This window comes from Chiloscyllium punctatum, chromosome 2, assembly GCF_047496795.1.
Source record: "Chiloscyllium punctatum isolate Juve2018m chromosome 2, sChiPun1.3, whole genome shotgun sequence".
In the NCBI taxonomy this organism is placed as follows: domain Eukaryota; kingdom Metazoa; phylum Chordata; class Chondrichthyes; order Orectolobiformes; family Hemiscylliidae; genus Chiloscyllium; species Chiloscyllium punctatum.
In genome coordinates this window covers 81,229,992-81,246,434 of record NC_092740.1, presented here as the reverse complement: position 1 = coordinate 81,246,434, position 16,443 = coordinate 81,229,992, and the positions used below count along the sequence as shown (strand labels likewise).

Below are 16,443 nucleotides of genomic sequence, written 5' to 3'. Positions count from 1 at the left end.
TCCTTGACCAAACCTTGCCTTTAACGGATTGTTGCTGAACAAAGTGACCTTGGAGTGCTGGTTCATTGCTCCTTGAAAGTGGAGTCTTAGATAGTTAGGATAGTGAAGAAGGCACTGATATGCTTTCCTTTATTGGTCCGAGCATCAAGTATAAGAGTTGGGAGGTCATGATGCAGCTGTACAGGACCATGGTTAGGCCACTGTTGGAATATTGTGTGCAATTCTGGTCTCCCTCCTACAGGAAGGATGTTGTGAAAGTTGAAAGGGTTCAGAAAAGATTTACAAGGATGTTGCCAGGGTTGGATAGGCTTTTCCCTAAGGCTTGGGAGGCTGAGGGGTAACCTTATAGAGGTTTATAAAATCATTAGGGGCATGGATAGGATAAATAGGCAAAGTCTTTTCCATGGGGTGAGGGAATCCGGAACTATAGGGCGTGAGAGGGGAAAAGATATAAAAGAGACCTAAGGGGCAACGTTTTCATGCAGAGAGTGGTGTGTGCATGAAATGAGCTGCCAGAGGAAGTGATGGAGGCTGGTACAATTACAACATTTAAAAGGCATTTGGATGGGTATATGAATAGAAAGAATTCAGAGAGATATTGGCCAAATGTTGGCAAATGGGACTGGATTAGGTTGGGATATCTGGTCAGCATGGATGAGTTGGACTGAAGGTTCTGTTTCCATGCTGTACATCTCTATAACTCAATGACTCTAAGTGGAGATAAGTTCTCTGCTTCAGATATTTCTACAATAGTTTCTTGTTACTTCCATTGTATTTACTCCATCTTATGTGTTATTGTGGGGATGTCTGTAAATTTGATGCATTTTAGTTGTCAGTTATGCATTGATAGCTGCCATATACTTCAAGTGTCTAACAATGGATGATTTCAGGAGAGAGAGAGAGAGACAAACAGACAGAGAGAGAGAGAGAGAGAGAGAGAGACAGAGAGAGAGTCAGAGTCAGAGACCCTGGAATGTCACGTTTGATGATGTTTCAAGGAAGGCTTAAAAGGATGGAATTCAAAGGAAGAAATGCTGGGCTATAACTTTCAGGGAGTTATCTCTTAGACTGTGAACTTGATGGGGAAAAATAAACACAACAACCTAAGTGAGACACACATTTGTTTTGGGGGCTTTATTGATGTGGTTTCTCATTGAAACACAAGCAAACAATCTTGCAGATTTGACTTTAATTTTGGTTTTAAGAGGAGATAGTTCATTCATACTCAACCAGGATCTCAGCAACTTGTGGTCAGCACTTACAGTGAGAGACAATCTTCCTTTTAGCTTCCTTCTAGCACTCAGAGAGAAAAAAAATCCTTCACATGCAATTCAGGGGTAATACGTGTTTATTCAACTGTGATCTCCATAGCATGCTACCTTGAACCCAGGCAAATACACATGCATGCTCAGTCCACTTATGTACATATAAGCACCTCAACTCACTAGCATATCTTCCACTATCACAACACATGAACCAGGATTAAATTTGTTTTCAATTCCTGTTCTTTAGTATTTTTGAAAGGGGTAGACACTATTTTGTATACTTGCAACTCTACTTTAAAGGAACTATGAACCTGCACTCCAAGATCTCTTTGTTCAACAACACTCACCAGGACCTTACCATCTGAGTTGCCTTTTCCAAAATGCAGCACCTTGCATTTATCTAAATTAAACTCCATCTGCCACTCCTTGGCCCATTTGCCCATCTGATCCCTTGGCATCTGTAGGAGTGACATTCTGCGAGTCTCTCACTCTTCTTCTCTCTCATTTTCTCTCTCTCTGTCTCTCTCTCTTTAGACACTAATTTACATTCACAGACATTTTCAGTTTTACCATCCCCCTTTCAAAACTACACATTTGAAGTCACAAGTTAAAAATATCCACATTGCTTCAGAATTCTGACCCATCGGTATAACATAATTGAAAAACATCAAAATTGGAATCATGTAAATATAAAGATTCCCATGCCTCGGAAGGCCAGAAAGCTGCTTTTGTTTCTTTTGAGAAAACATTGGAGGCATCAGATCCTGAATAATTGGAAATAGGTATTTCTGAACAATATCTCAAAAAGCCAAATTTGACTTTCTTGGGATCACAGCTGCAAATTTTACTGATGCATTATAAAAAAAAAGTGAAATGACAATGCAAAAATTCCCATTAATAAAAATTTAAGAATAAAGTCTGAAACACTTAGCCAGAATTAGATGGAATCAATTCAGTGGCATGGTACAATTGTTGCTTAATTTTGAAATTAAAACCAAAAGTGCTGGAAGTACTGAGGACATCAGGCATAGAATTTTAATACCTTCCATTGAGGCAGTTTGAAGGGAATTAAATTGGGCTGGAGGGTATGGTAGCTGGTCATTGCAGCCTTTTCACCTCTGACCTGATCAAATCCAGTGCAGAAATGTTAATTGTTGGTCTTCCTGACCTGATGCCAATTGAGATTCTTAATTTGGGAAATGATGCACAGTTATGGGCTTTATCCTGCCATTGCTGGCATTCAGCAAGCAGTAGACTGGGCAGTCGCTACTCACATTTCAGAAAAGTAATTCCTGTCATGATTGCTTGTGAGCTTCCATTGAGATTGGGGATATCAGTTAGTCATTATCATATTCTTAGTGTTATGCAGTATGGAAACAGGCCTTTCAGTCCAACTCATCCATGCTGACCAGATATCATAAGCTGATTTAGTCCCATTTGCCAGCATTGGCCCAAATCCCACTAAACCCGTCCTATTCATATACTCATCAAGATGCCTGTTAAATGTCGTAATTGCACCAGTCTCCACCACTTCCTCTGGCAGTTTGTTCCACATGTGCACCATCCTCTGCGTGAAGAAGTTGCCCTTCAGGTCCCTTTTAAATCTTTCCCCATTCACTTTAAATCTCTAGTTTTGGACTTCCCTGCCCTAAGAAAAAGACCTTGGCTATTCACCTTATCCGTGCCCCTCGTGATTTATAAACCTTTATGAGATCGCCCCTCAGCATTCGATGTTTAAGGGAAAAAATGCCCCAGCTTATTTAGTCTCTCCTTATAGCTCAAACCCTCCAACACCAGCAACACCCTTGTAAATCTTTCCCGAGCCCTTTCATGTTTACCAATAACTTTGCTTTAGCATGAAGAACAGAAATGAATTCAGTATTCTAAAAGTGGCCTCACGAATGTCCTGTGCAGCCCCAACATCTATGCTCAATGCAGTTATTGTCAGGGATGAAGCATCTGATGGGGAGACTTGGCAACAGTTGACATCCCCACCCTATTTCAGGGGGATTCTTGCTCATTAGCATCCTCATTATCATAATCTTTCCTCATTAAAATGCACTCTCCTGTTACATCACCCACCAGATAGAGACTAGCTACTGAGAATGCCAAGCATTGAAGTCAGAGTGAGTTAGAGTGATGTGAGACCATAAAAGCCAACACCATTACATAGCTACTTATCTATACTGAAGATCAGATAGACAGGGAAGGGGTTAACCCTCCTCGGTACCAAGCTGTCCAAAAAATGGAGTACACATTTTCTCTCTTTGGCATGCTTGGGGTGAGTCTTTGTAAAAATGCAGGGCAGTGATGGACTGCCACCACTTGAATAGGTACACAACTGCATTTTAAAGAAGGCATTGGCACGAGACACCCTGAAATGCTCAGTAGCCTGGCTGCAGGGAGTGGTAAAATTGGGCTTGCACCAGACAAGACAGATTTCAAAGTGGTGTGGTATATAGTTGTTGAAGTGAGTTTGAGCTTTCCAAGAAACTGGACAAAAAAATACACTTTTCAAAATTACAATAAGATTTAACCCAAGGTTTTTATTGAATCAAACTTAAGCTGCCTGTGTACATTGTGTGGGCCTCATGGCGGAGGTCACATGACTATATCAGATTAGCAAGGATATTGGTACATGATTGCATTTCAATCCAAGCAGTTGTAACAATTTGATTCTTTGTGTATTTAATGAGATATTCAAAGTGTTATTTACTTTTACAGGTCGGCACCATCTGTGCTTTGATTTATATCTGGTGATTGAATTCTGTGCAGTGCACAAATGCATGTTTCCTCAGCGAGCTAAGATAAACTAAATCCCAATGATTAAGAAATGGCCTTGACTATAGAACTCACTGTCTAGTCCACTAATGACCGTGAATGTCTCTTCTTCCCTCACACAGCAGGGTACTCGATATTCCTTTAGTTACTCCATCTTCTCAGATTTTGAGTCAGTTGTGCAATTCATGGTCCTAATGTCTGTCCAAATGTCCTTACCATATGAAATATTCCAACACAACTGTTGCCTTTGGAGAATGGAAGAGTGTGACACAAAGTTTTGTCTCCTCAATTAATAAATATCCAGAATCTTTAGTGGTAATCTTAGCATCCCGGCACACTTAATGCAAGCTAATAAAGTGTACAGAAAATAAAAAAAACAACAATCTACACAGAACTAGAGATAAAAAGATGCCTTTGCTTTCTTTTAAAAGTACAGTGATAAATCAGGATATATTTTAGGTTTAATAAATTATTTAAAGGAATGAGCATAAAACTGTGTTAAATCAATACAGAAGAATTGCAGCCAAGGGATATAGTAATTAGTAATATAGTATATGTCAGAGGATAAAGTAAAGTAAAGTAAAGAATTTTCAAGAACAGGTATGATTCAGCAATAACATTAAATCCAATTTCCTGCTTTATTCCAAGTAGGTTACTGTACTTTAAAATATGAACATTTTGACAAAATAAAATCTTCTGATATAATCAAAGTAATCAAACGAGTTGCAGCTGCCAAGAAAGGGAAGCAAATTGCCAATCAAATTTGAAGGTGGCATGTTGAACGTGTATAGCTTGTTGGTCCAGTCACACCTTGAATATATCATTCAGTTGATCAAACTAAAAGAAAGTAAACAAGGTGTAGAGAGAACCAAGTCACACTGAAAAATCGTAAAAATGTGAACTCTTCAGCCTTGAAAGGAGAGAGTCGACTTTTGCAAGGTATACAAAATATTAGCATAACGATTCCACATACCTTAAGTAGTTTGGGCTTTTTCACTTGCCACTGACCATCTCCTAAATTTCTTGATAGAGTCACAATGAACTATTCTGGATCATGACGCATTAAAGCTGCCTGCCTTGCCTGAGGCCTGAACTCAGTTAAAGATGTATGTTTTGACAAATGTTTGCAGTGGTTGCAAGACATCTCTTAAATAATAACCATTGCTACTGAGAATACTGTTCTTCTCTTCACTGTTACAGCAGTATTAGTTTAGTGTAGAATCGAACGTGTACATAAGCGCAGCAAGCATAAGTTGAACCCACCAACCCCACAGAATCAATGTGGATTTCAACGGTTTCCTCATTTCCCCTCCCCCACCTTATCCCAAATCCAGCCTTCCAAGCCGACACTGGTCTCTTGACCTGGCCTACCTGTCCATCTTCCTTCCCACCTATTTGCTCCACCCACCTCCCTGACCTATCACCTTCATCCCTAATTTCATCTACCTATCACATTCTTAGCTACCTTCACCCCAGCCCACAGTCGTCCCATTTATCTCTCAGCCCCCTCATTCCTGATGAAAAGCTTATGCTCAAAACATCGATTCTCCTGCTCCTCGGATGATACCTGACCTTTTCTAGCACCACACTCTTCAGCTCTGATCTCCAGCATCTGCGGTCCTCACTTTCTCCTAGAATTGTTAGATGGTCACCTAGAAAGTTTAGTGGAATAGACTGAAAGCATCTCCACATGTGCTCCAAAGTTGACCACAGATTTCAAAAGGATGGCATGGAGCAAAGATCAGAACCTAACAATAATGGGTTACCTCAATCATATATTTAGGAATAAAAATAATCTTATTTATTTATTGAGCTAAAGGCCTTGGTTGAGTTTTAAAAGAATAAACAAGTATATTCCTGTGACTTAAATCATTAGCTTCTAAAATGGTCAATTAATTACATGACTGTACCCTATAAATTCCAAAGTCATTCCAAAAGTTGTCTAAAAGAACCTATCAGAGATAATCATGTCAGAGGAATCGTTCATTGCCTGACCCATTCACAAGCATCGAGACAATATATGTGTTCAACTGGGTGTGGAACAAGCCAATAGATGTAATCACTTTTGGACAATAGCAATTGGCTGAGAAAGGAATTCTTCCAGTCATTATGTAATCATGTCTAAATCATGGACCTGGAATCTATTTGATATTATCATATTTGGCTAACTGATCAGCTGGTGAGGGGGAATCATTTGATGAACCAAGTAGCTATCTTTTTGTTTTAGGACACTGCTTATTCCCAGGCTAGAAGAAGAGATGACAAGTAAGAAGGTCTCCAATTGGACTTGCACTATTTTACTGTCTCTCCATTCAGCCTGCAAACCTGAGCCCTACCTGTTATTTGACTATCCACGTGCTACAGGCAGTGTTCAAAATTTAGCAGCTGTTGACTCCAGGAGAAAAAAAGTCATCAGTGCAGAATCTAGAAAGAGGCCAGTCTAAAACTGTCCAAGACATCAATCTACCACACCTGAGTATAACTGACTACTTAATCTATCCTACCAATTTATAATTTACATGCATGTGGCATGTGCATGTGTGGGAATCATTGAATGCCTGTGCATATGAGAATGTGGTGCTGGAAAAGCACTGCAGGTCAGGCAGCATCTGAGCAGCAGGAGAATTGACGATTCGGGCATAAGCCCTTCGGGCATAAGCTGTGCTTTTCAAGCTCTACACTCTCGACTCTGATCTCCAGCATCTGCAGTCCTCACTTTCTCCATTTTTAAGATTTTTATTTAGATAGGGTGTTAAATACAACAAATATTACTTGCCTTTGTCAGGTTCAAATATGTTCTGAGCTTTCAGTCCATATTTTATATATTTTCAAAACTGAATATAAGGGAACAGAAGATGGTCACCTGAGGGTCACTTGACTTGCTTTGTGGTTCGAAATTACTGACCTGTGTCGAGAAAGAACAAAAAGAACACCCCATTGATGATGTATTAATAGCATTTCCCAAAATTCAAAAGGGTATTATCAAATTGAGTGGTTCTATCAAATACAAAGACACTGGCTGCCTGAAACACTGAAGGTGTGAAATTCATAATACAGGATGTGTAATTGACCTAATCACCCAACTTACTCAGAAAAGACCTTTGGATTTGTAAAAGATGAGTCAGCCAAACTGTCTGTTTCCTTTCAAAACAGCAAAATCTGTTTGCACAAGGATTTCCACAAAAGCTGTTGAAACAGCTTCAAGTCATCTAAGCAGTCAAGGTCAGAGTCAGCCGCATTGCTAGAGTCGCAGAGGAACTCCGTGAACCTGTTCATCTGAGAACCAAACTCCTGGAAATTTGGCTACAAGAAAACTCATAGATTACTGAGAATTCTACACTTTGGCCAAGCCTTTCACTTCAATTCTTAAAGCATCACTTTCATCTATGGCCTGCCATGAAAAGAGACTGATATAAGTTGGAACTATATTGTTTTATCTACATTTACACCTAATCTTTCTGTAAGATAAGTGAATGAGACATTGTACTTTCAAAAACCTGGGACAATTGTGTGTTAATAATTAACTCTTTATAAAACTCAGAAAACTAATGCAGATTCTCACTCTGAAAGTAACAAAGAATACACCTTTCATATACCAACATTTTGATTACAGGAATTAAAAATAAGATTATAAACTCCGCATGTGAGACTTTTAAAAAAACATAGAGAAAACCTGTCTGCATGCCTTTTAGAGTCACTGAACTTTTACAGTTAAGCATTCAATGAACTGGCGAGTGTATTTTTCACAAAGAAGTTTTATTGCTGTCAAATGATCAGAAGACAAAAGGGGAGCCATTTTACTCCTCCTTACCTGATTGTAACACCTCACAAAATTATAACCAACCACTACCTTCCTGGCCAGGGATACACCATTGTTTGACCCCAGTTAGAAATCCCATTTAGCAGAATGGAAAGTGCTAAGCTTCAAGACTATTTCAAGTTAGACCACAATTGCAGAATAAGGGATCAAGTGCAGAAAATAGTACAACAAATTAAGGGCCAGTATCAGGGTAGACACCTTTCTCAGAGAGTGTTTAATAACTGGAATTTTTTTCTGTTTAAAACAGTGATCCAAAACCCTGGGATTATCATGGATCATTGAGATGCTGTGATGATGAGGACCCCAAGTTTCTATGAAGGGTGAGCGAAATAGTAACACAACTTTTGACTGCTTATTCAATTAATTTTCCCCATTAGTATATGAAGTAAATACTTATGATTCCTAATTTAAAAGTATTTTTTATTCAAATGAGGCATTAACCAGTATAATTTGTTTTTCTTTCCACAGATTGAAGAAACTGGATGGAACTTGGTTGTTGTTGGCTGTTGGATCTTGATGGTTCAACTGTGAAGAATTCAGAAACCTGGTCAGAGGCCAAAGTTGTGTAACTGCTGACAGTGATATTATGAGAATGATTAACCCAAATACAGAGTAAGGTGGAAATCATAATAGATGACTGTTTGAATTAAACTTTAGCTTTCCAACTTCAACTGACAGTAAATTGAATAGAGCATTATTCAAATTGGAATAAAGGTACGTCTGAATCTATTGGCAGTTATATACATGAATTGAACATATTCAGTAAGATCTGTGTAGATTGAGTATTGATTTTTTTTTAACTAAGTGTTATCTAGCTGATGAAATATGTGACCACAGGCCAAACAGACTTCATATTATTGCAATTTTTAATGCTTTTTGTTTCTGGTTACACAACATAAATTCCAGAAGGTAAAAAAGGAGACTTCTTGAGTTCAACTTAGTCAAGATTCCTTTTGAATGCCATCCTTGTTTTCTTAGCAACTTAGTTAAAGTTGAAATTTGTAACACAATAAAGAATTAATGAAAACATATTTAAAGTGACTTATGAAGTTGCTTTTTGTTCCTTTGAATACATTCATTAATAATTTTATTTCCAGACCTCGACCTCCCTGAAAGACTTGGGGTTTCAGCTGATTGCTGGGAAGGATTGCTGAGAAGACTTAATGACTGTAATAACCAGAAAGCATTTGACTGCAACTCACAGAAAGCTCCCAAGGGTTCAACAGAAGCTAGGAATGAATAAATACTGAGAATACTCCCAACACTCAATTATCAGAATGGATAATGTGGAAGAGGGAAAAATGGGCAGATGAGTGACAAATTTTGTTTCCCTTTAATGTTAACACATTGAAGCTAATGTCAGGAGTGGGTAAGTTGTTGGAAGGGATTCAAAGGGATAAGATTTATACGTATTTGGAGATGCAAAGACTGAACCACCCTCTGTGTGAAAATGTTGCCCTTTTAAATCTTTTTCCTCTCACCATAAAAAGTATGCCCCTTAATTTTGAACTCCACCACCCTAGGGAAAAGACCTTTACTATTCACCTTATCTATGCTTCTCATGATTTTACAAACCTCTATAAAGTCACCCTTCAACCTTCTAAGCTCCAGTGAAAATAGTCCCAACCTAGCCAAACCCTCCACACCTGGCAACATCCCAGTAAATCTTTTCTGAACCCTCTCCAATTTAATAATATCCTTCCTAAAGCAGGGCGACCAGAAATGTACGCAATCCTCCAGAGATGGCCTCGCCATCATCCTATACAACCTCAATGTGACATCTCAACTCCTGCATTCAGTGGTCTGCACAATGGAGGCAAGCGTGCTAAATGTTGGTCAAGTCAGTGATACCCACAAATAATAGTGCAAAAATCTTGTTAAGGATGAACAGGGGCCAGGGATTTACATTTGCATAACCAGGAGGGCTGGGGCTGGTCATGTGAGTGGCCTTTTGCATTTGTGGTAGATCCCAGGTCTGTGATTTTCTGAAGTTTGAGTATTCCTGCACCTCCTTGTTCACAGTGAGCTCAAAGCAAAGGAACTTTTAAATAGTTAACTTCCCTTCTTTTGGTCACTTGGCTTCTCCATCCATGTTACTTCTGTCAAACAACAGACAGTGCTGAACTCCCTCTACCTTGAATTGCATCATTTGGTCATGAGTTCTGCATTTTAAACTGCTTCCTGACTACATTTAACAGGAACAGTGTTCAGAGTCTGCCTCACCTATGTTAATATTCTGGCAGTTACAAGTGTGGCAGTTTGGAGGTGGGAAGATCAAATTTCAGGATTTTTATCCATCACCTGTGTCTTTCCTCCTGGTGGTGAACATGGGTAATTAAAGTCCATAACTATGTGTTGGAAGGGAATATGAGTGGAAAATGATTGTGTAACTCAGCTGTATCCTGTTCTTATGTGAAGTAGAAAATTGGATTTCCATCAATTGTCACTGAAAATAGCCAAATATTAGATAGACAACCTCACCGTGGTATAATCTAATAATATGTTAATATATTGAGACAAAGAGTATATGCTCTTTCATAAACTTGTTTTATTACCTTATTACTCTAGATTGTTTCCAATTCTACATCAATGTTCCTATCACCTATCATCCTTCATCTCCCAGCTTTCCTGTGTATTAAACTTCATAGAGTTATAAAGTTATAGAGATGTACAGCATAGAAACAGAACCTTCGGTCCAACTTGTATATGCCGACTAGATATCCTAAATTAATCTAGTACCATTTGCAAGCACTTGGCCCATATCCCTCTCAACCCTTCCTATTCATATACCCATACACATGCATTTTAAATGTTGCAATTGTACCAGCCTCCACCACTTCCTCAGGCAGCCAGTTCCATGCATGCACCACCCTCTGTGTGATAAAGTTGCCCCTTAGGTCCCTTTTTTAAATCTTTCCCCTCTCACCCCAAACCTATGGCCTCTAGTTCTGGACTCCCCCACCCCAGATAAAAGGCCTTGTTTATTTACCCTATCCATGTCCCTCATGATTTTATAAACCTCAATAAGGTCACCCTCAGCCTCCACCGCTCCAGAGAAAACAGCCCCAACCTCCCACTATAGTTCAAACCCTCCAGCCCTGGCAACATCCTTGTAAATCTTTTCTGAACCCTTTCAATGTTCACAACATCCTTCTTATAGGAGGGAGACCAGAATCGCACACAATGATAGTTCAAAAATGGCCTAACCAATGTTTTGTACAGTTGCACCATGACCTCCCAACTCCTATACTCAATGCTCTGACAAATAAAGGAAAGCATACCAAACACCTTCTTCGCTATCCTATCTACCTGAGACTCCACTTTCAAGGAAGTATGAGCCTGCACTTTAAGGTCTCTTTGTTCAGCAACACTCTCCAGGACTTTACCATATATAAAATGTTAATTCTTTTTCTTGTCTTTAAGCCTATTATTTCCCCTAACACTGCCGTCCAGTGCACCTGAATTCCCCTTTCTCAGATTTGAGCTTCTTGTACATGATATTTCCTTTTGTCCCACCATTGGACATCTTTTCTCCAGGGACACAGGTCCTACTCTTTGGAATTTTCTCCTAAAATGTTTTCCAATCTCCACCTCTGTGTTCGTCAGTTGGACTGAGGAAAAATTCCAATTCTTTGATGAAGCATTGAGCAACCTCCCAGAAATATTGTGTTAAGTTCTCCATTAACTTTCCTCAAGCCCCTGTGAAGTCCCTGTGAAGCTAAAGACGCTTTCAATCCATAATTTCATGTTTGCCTATTGCCAGTGCTATGAAAGAGCTGTCCTATTAGTCACACTTCCCTGCCTTTTCCCTTTTATAATATTTTCCCCTTCAATTATTTATGTTGTTGATGGTTTCAGATCTGTTTCCTTTCAAAAAATAATTTTAACAGGTTTTAACACAAGGAACCCCCATTATTTAACTGTGTTTAGTATTACAGATAACAAAGAGCATTTACTTACATCGAAGAATACTGTATTCTTAGGATGTCTTACAATGCATCATATTCAAAGAATTATGTTTGAAGGGCAATATCCTTCTTGTAGAATGATTAAGTATTCAAATCATAGAATTTTTGTGACATTTTACCTTGTGGTCTCAGAATTTGACAGCTGATACATATATTCATGAAGAGTTCAATAGCCTAATGTCATTAGAATGTTAATAAGGATTTTGATTCTGTTTTGAATTTTGTTCACAGAAAGATAGAGAAAAATTATGTTTTTTTCAGTCCCTCACACTGGAATGATGAACTAGTGGGAAGTATACAGTGGTGTCCCCAGAGTTCAGTGTTGGAGTGATAGTGCTGATATACATTAATTACTGGGATTTGGTTGTAGGAGACAAATAAAAAAGTTTACAAATGACAAAAAGCTTGGGAATTACCAGAAATGAACTCACTTCTTTACACAGAGAGTGGTGGGTGGGTGGAATGCACTGCCAGCGGTGGTAGGAGAGCCAGATACATTAGATGCATTAAGCAACTCTTGAATAGGCAAATGGATGGTAGTAAAATGAAGAGTATGTAAGTTATTTTGATCTTAGAGTCGGATAAAAGGTCGGCACGACATCAAGGGTCGAAGGACCTGTACTGTGCTGTACTGTTCTATATTCTATCTTCTGGATGACATGAACTGACTGCTGAAATGGACAGACAGATTGGAAATGAAGTTTATGTCAAGAAATGTGAAGTAATGCATTTTGGAATGACCAATGAGGAAAAGCAATTAAATATTACAAAATTAAAATTGGTGGAGCAACAGAGAAATCTGGCAGTTCACATATACAAAAATTTGAAGGTACTTGGACAAATTGGTATGGTAGTTAAATAAATTACATTGGATCCATGACTTTAAAATTATTGGTATGGAGTATTGGGTTTAATTCTAAGCAGAAGAAAGTGAGGACTGTCGATGCTGGAGATCAGAGTCAAAAGTGTAGTCGAAATTGGAAAAGCACATCAAGTCAGGCAGCATCTGAGGAGCAGGAGAATCGACGTTTCGGGCATAAGCCCTTCATCAGGAATGTAAGCTCTTCCTGATAAAAGGCTTATGCCCAAAACATCAATTCTCCTGCTCTGAGGATGCTGCCTGACTTGCTGTGCTTTTCCAGCACCAAACTCTCGACTGTAATTCTAAGCACTGTGCTTCAGGAAGGATGTCAGGTCCAGGAGAAACATAACAAAATGGTAACAAGCATTTGGATCTTTTGGATATATGGAAAGATTAGATAAGGTGGAATCATTCCCTGAGAACAGAAAAGATTCAAGGTAGATTTAATTGAGGTGTTGAAATTCAAGAGGTCTTTGACAGAGTAGACGTGTAGAAATTGTTTCTGCTATGAGGAGCATCATTAAGTAGATATCATGATGTGTATTTACAATGTTATATGCTTTCTAAAGAATGCTTTTCTGTCTGTAAAAATGTACACAGAACGCTGCAAATAGAAGCAATATGACAGTCTTGCTGATTCACTATAACTAAAAAGGCAAACAGATTGATGTGTTATCTTACTCAGCATCAACCACAAAAGGCACTATTTAGAATTCTATTTGCACCTGGCTAATACAATGGCAATGAGATAACACTATAACAGAACTTCAAAAAGAATTCTGTGAAACGATATCAGAGAGACGAGAGTTCTTAGACAAAAGGAGATAAAGAAAGGTGACCCGTTTGAAGGACTGCTGTACAGAACAAGGCTACCACTTGCAGTGCTGTAAAAGCAAAACTAATGAGCCTTCATTCCTCCCAATAACCTGTTCTGTCCAATCACTCTTTGGGAAAAGCCTCCAACTATTCAGCAGCAGATGTCATCGTGACTGCTGGTGAATTCTGACTTTATGTTTTTCAATTCTTCACTTCAGAAAGCGAATCTTCAGCAAATGACAGGTCTGCAATGGTAACAACCTGATCTTACTTTCAGTTTTATAAGTACTTAGCATCAATACCTAGATTTAATCTTCCTCTCTGTATTTTAGATAATACATGTATTACTTTTTATTTAGTAACTATTAGCAACAGTTACATAATAAACTAATCCATTTTTTGCTTAGGACAAAAGCATTGCTCCAGTCTTTTTTTAAATTGGAAAACATGAAAAATCTAAAAGAAGGCTAAAAGAACTGGGCAACTTGCAGTTCACAGACTGCTTTGTGGACATATCTAGTGTGGCTGTGATATAGAAAATAGATTTAAGATAGAACCAAGAGGGAATTGAAAAGCACTTTTTTTCTTATCAAGAGATCTGGAATGCAAAAGCAAAAGGACATACGTTATTTTGAATACAAATTTACAAAGGGGAATGGATATATAATTGAAAAATAAAGTATTGCAGTACTCTAGGGTAAAAGGAGCAATTAAGGACAACACGTGTAATCCAAATCTGGAGGGCCCAAGACCAAGCTGTTAAAGCTGGGTGCTGCTGGAGTAAGTGGCAAACTTTAAGAACATTTAGTCTTTTCCCCGGGATGGGGGAGTCCACAACTAGAGGGTATAGATTTGAGATGTGAGGGGAAGTATATAAAAGAGACATAAGGGGCGACTTTTTCACGCAGAGGGTGGTACGTGTATGGAATGAGCTGCCAGAGGAAGTGGTGGGGGCTAGCACAATTGCAATGTTTAAAAGGCACCTGGATGGGTATATGAATAGGAAGGGTTTGATGGATATGGGCCAGGTGCTGGCAGGTGGCACAAGGTTGGGTTGGGATATTTGGTCGGCATGGACAAGTTGGACCGAAGGGTCTGTTTCTGTGCTGTACATCTCTATGACTCTATGACTCTATAACACTTGAAGTTGCTTGAAGAGAATATTTCAACATTTAATTTAAAAAAACTGCAAGCACAGCTCCTTGGTTATCATTCTGGAGGAGATTCCCCAGAGGCAATGACCTCTCATTAGGCCACTACTACTGAACCTGACAAAAGAAATGATAAGAAGCTCCATTTTGCCTGTGCCGAGAGGGCACTCTTGCCCAAGGACATCTGGCTGTCTCAGGAAACTTGGAAGTATATTCAAATTTATCTCAGTTTAGTTGGCGTGAGAGAAGCTTTAGTGAATTGCAGTTGTGCATCTTGTAGCTGCTGCTGTGCATCTGTAGTAGTGAGAATGAATGGGCTGTGATGCTAATCTAGTTTGGTGATTTATTCTGCATGGTGTCAAGCTTTTTTGAGTGTTGTTCAAACTGCACTCATCCAAGCAACTGGGAAGTATTACATTACATTGCTGACTTGTACCTTATAACGGTGGGCAGGCTTTGGGGAGTCAGGAGGTAGATTTCTTACTGCAGTATTCTCAGCCTCTGACTTGCTTTTTTAGCCATTGCATTTACATGGCTAGTCCTGTTCAGTTTCTGGTCAATGGGGACCCTCAGGATATTAATACTATGGGATTCAGTGATGTTAACACCAGGGGTGTTGTTTAACTTCTGCACTTTTGAAGATTGACATGGCCTGGCACCTGTCTGGCATGATTGTTACCTGCCATTTGTCAATGTAAGCCTTAATATTGTCCAAGTCTTGTTGCATTTGGATAGTGACTGCTGCAGTATCTGAGCAAATCATCCTGTGAATTTCAAAATCATTAGCAAATGTCCCCACTTCTGATCTTGCAATGGAGAGAAGGTCATTGATGAAGAACCTCAAAATAGTTGGGCCTAGGATGCGACCCTGTGGAACTCCTGTAGAGATTCCACAGGAGCTAAGATATCTAACCTCTGATAAATAATTACAGCAACAATCTCTCCCTGAGCAAAACTAAAGAGCTGATCATGACTTCAGGAAGCATGGAGAAAGACATGGTCTTACCTACATCAATGGACTGAGGTGAAGGTGGTTGAGAGCATCATGTTCTGGAATGATGATCACCAACCATCTGTTCTGGACCACCCACATTGATACGATGATCAAGGAGGTACAACAACGCTTTTACTTCCTCAGGGGGCTAAGGAAATTTGGCATGTCCATAAGGACCCTCACTAACTTTTATGGATGCACCATAGAAAGCATTCGATTTGGATATATCACAGCTTGGTATGACAACTGCTCTGCCCAGGACCCTAAGAAACTTCAGAGAGTCCATCAAGCAAGACAACCTTCTGTCCATTGACTCCATCTACACTTCATGCTGCTTCAGAAATGCAGCCAACATCATAAAATAACCCATCTCACCCTGGTTATAATCTCTTCCAACCTCTTCCATCAGGCAGAAGATTCAAAAGTTTAAACACATGTACCAGCAGGTTCAAGAACAGCTTCTTTCTGGTTGTTATCAGACTTCTGAATGGATCTCCCAAATTTCAAATCTAATGTTATTCTTGTTTTTTATGCACCTTCTTTGCAGCTGTAACTTTGTATTCCTTGCTCTGTTCTATCAGTCTATGATCTCTGTATGGTATGATCTGCCTGTACTGCACGCAAAACAAAACTTTTCATTGTACCTAGGTACATATAACAAGTAAAAACCAAATCAAATCAAGTCAATTCAAATAAAAACAGCCTTCTTTGTGCTAGATGTGAATCCAAGCAGCAGAGTTACCTCTTGATTCCCATTAACTCCAGTTTTCCTAGAACTCCTCAATG

General features: G+C 39.1%; 1 long non-coding RNA gene across 1 annotated transcript in view; it reads left to right on the top strand.

The window, feature by feature from the left end:
* Positions 1-8,897, top strand: part of LOC140486037 (uncharacterized) — a 49,776-nt gene extending 40,879 nt beyond the window's left edge. Inside the window, exons 5-6 of the long non-coding RNA XR_011962511.1 lie at positions 8,114-8,186; positions 8,335-8,897. This is a non-coding gene — a long non-coding RNA (uncharacterized lncRNA). The remainder of the gene's footprint in view (positions 1-8,113; positions 8,187-8,334) is intronic.
* The last annotated feature ends 7,546 nt before the right edge of the window (positions 8,898-16,443 follow it).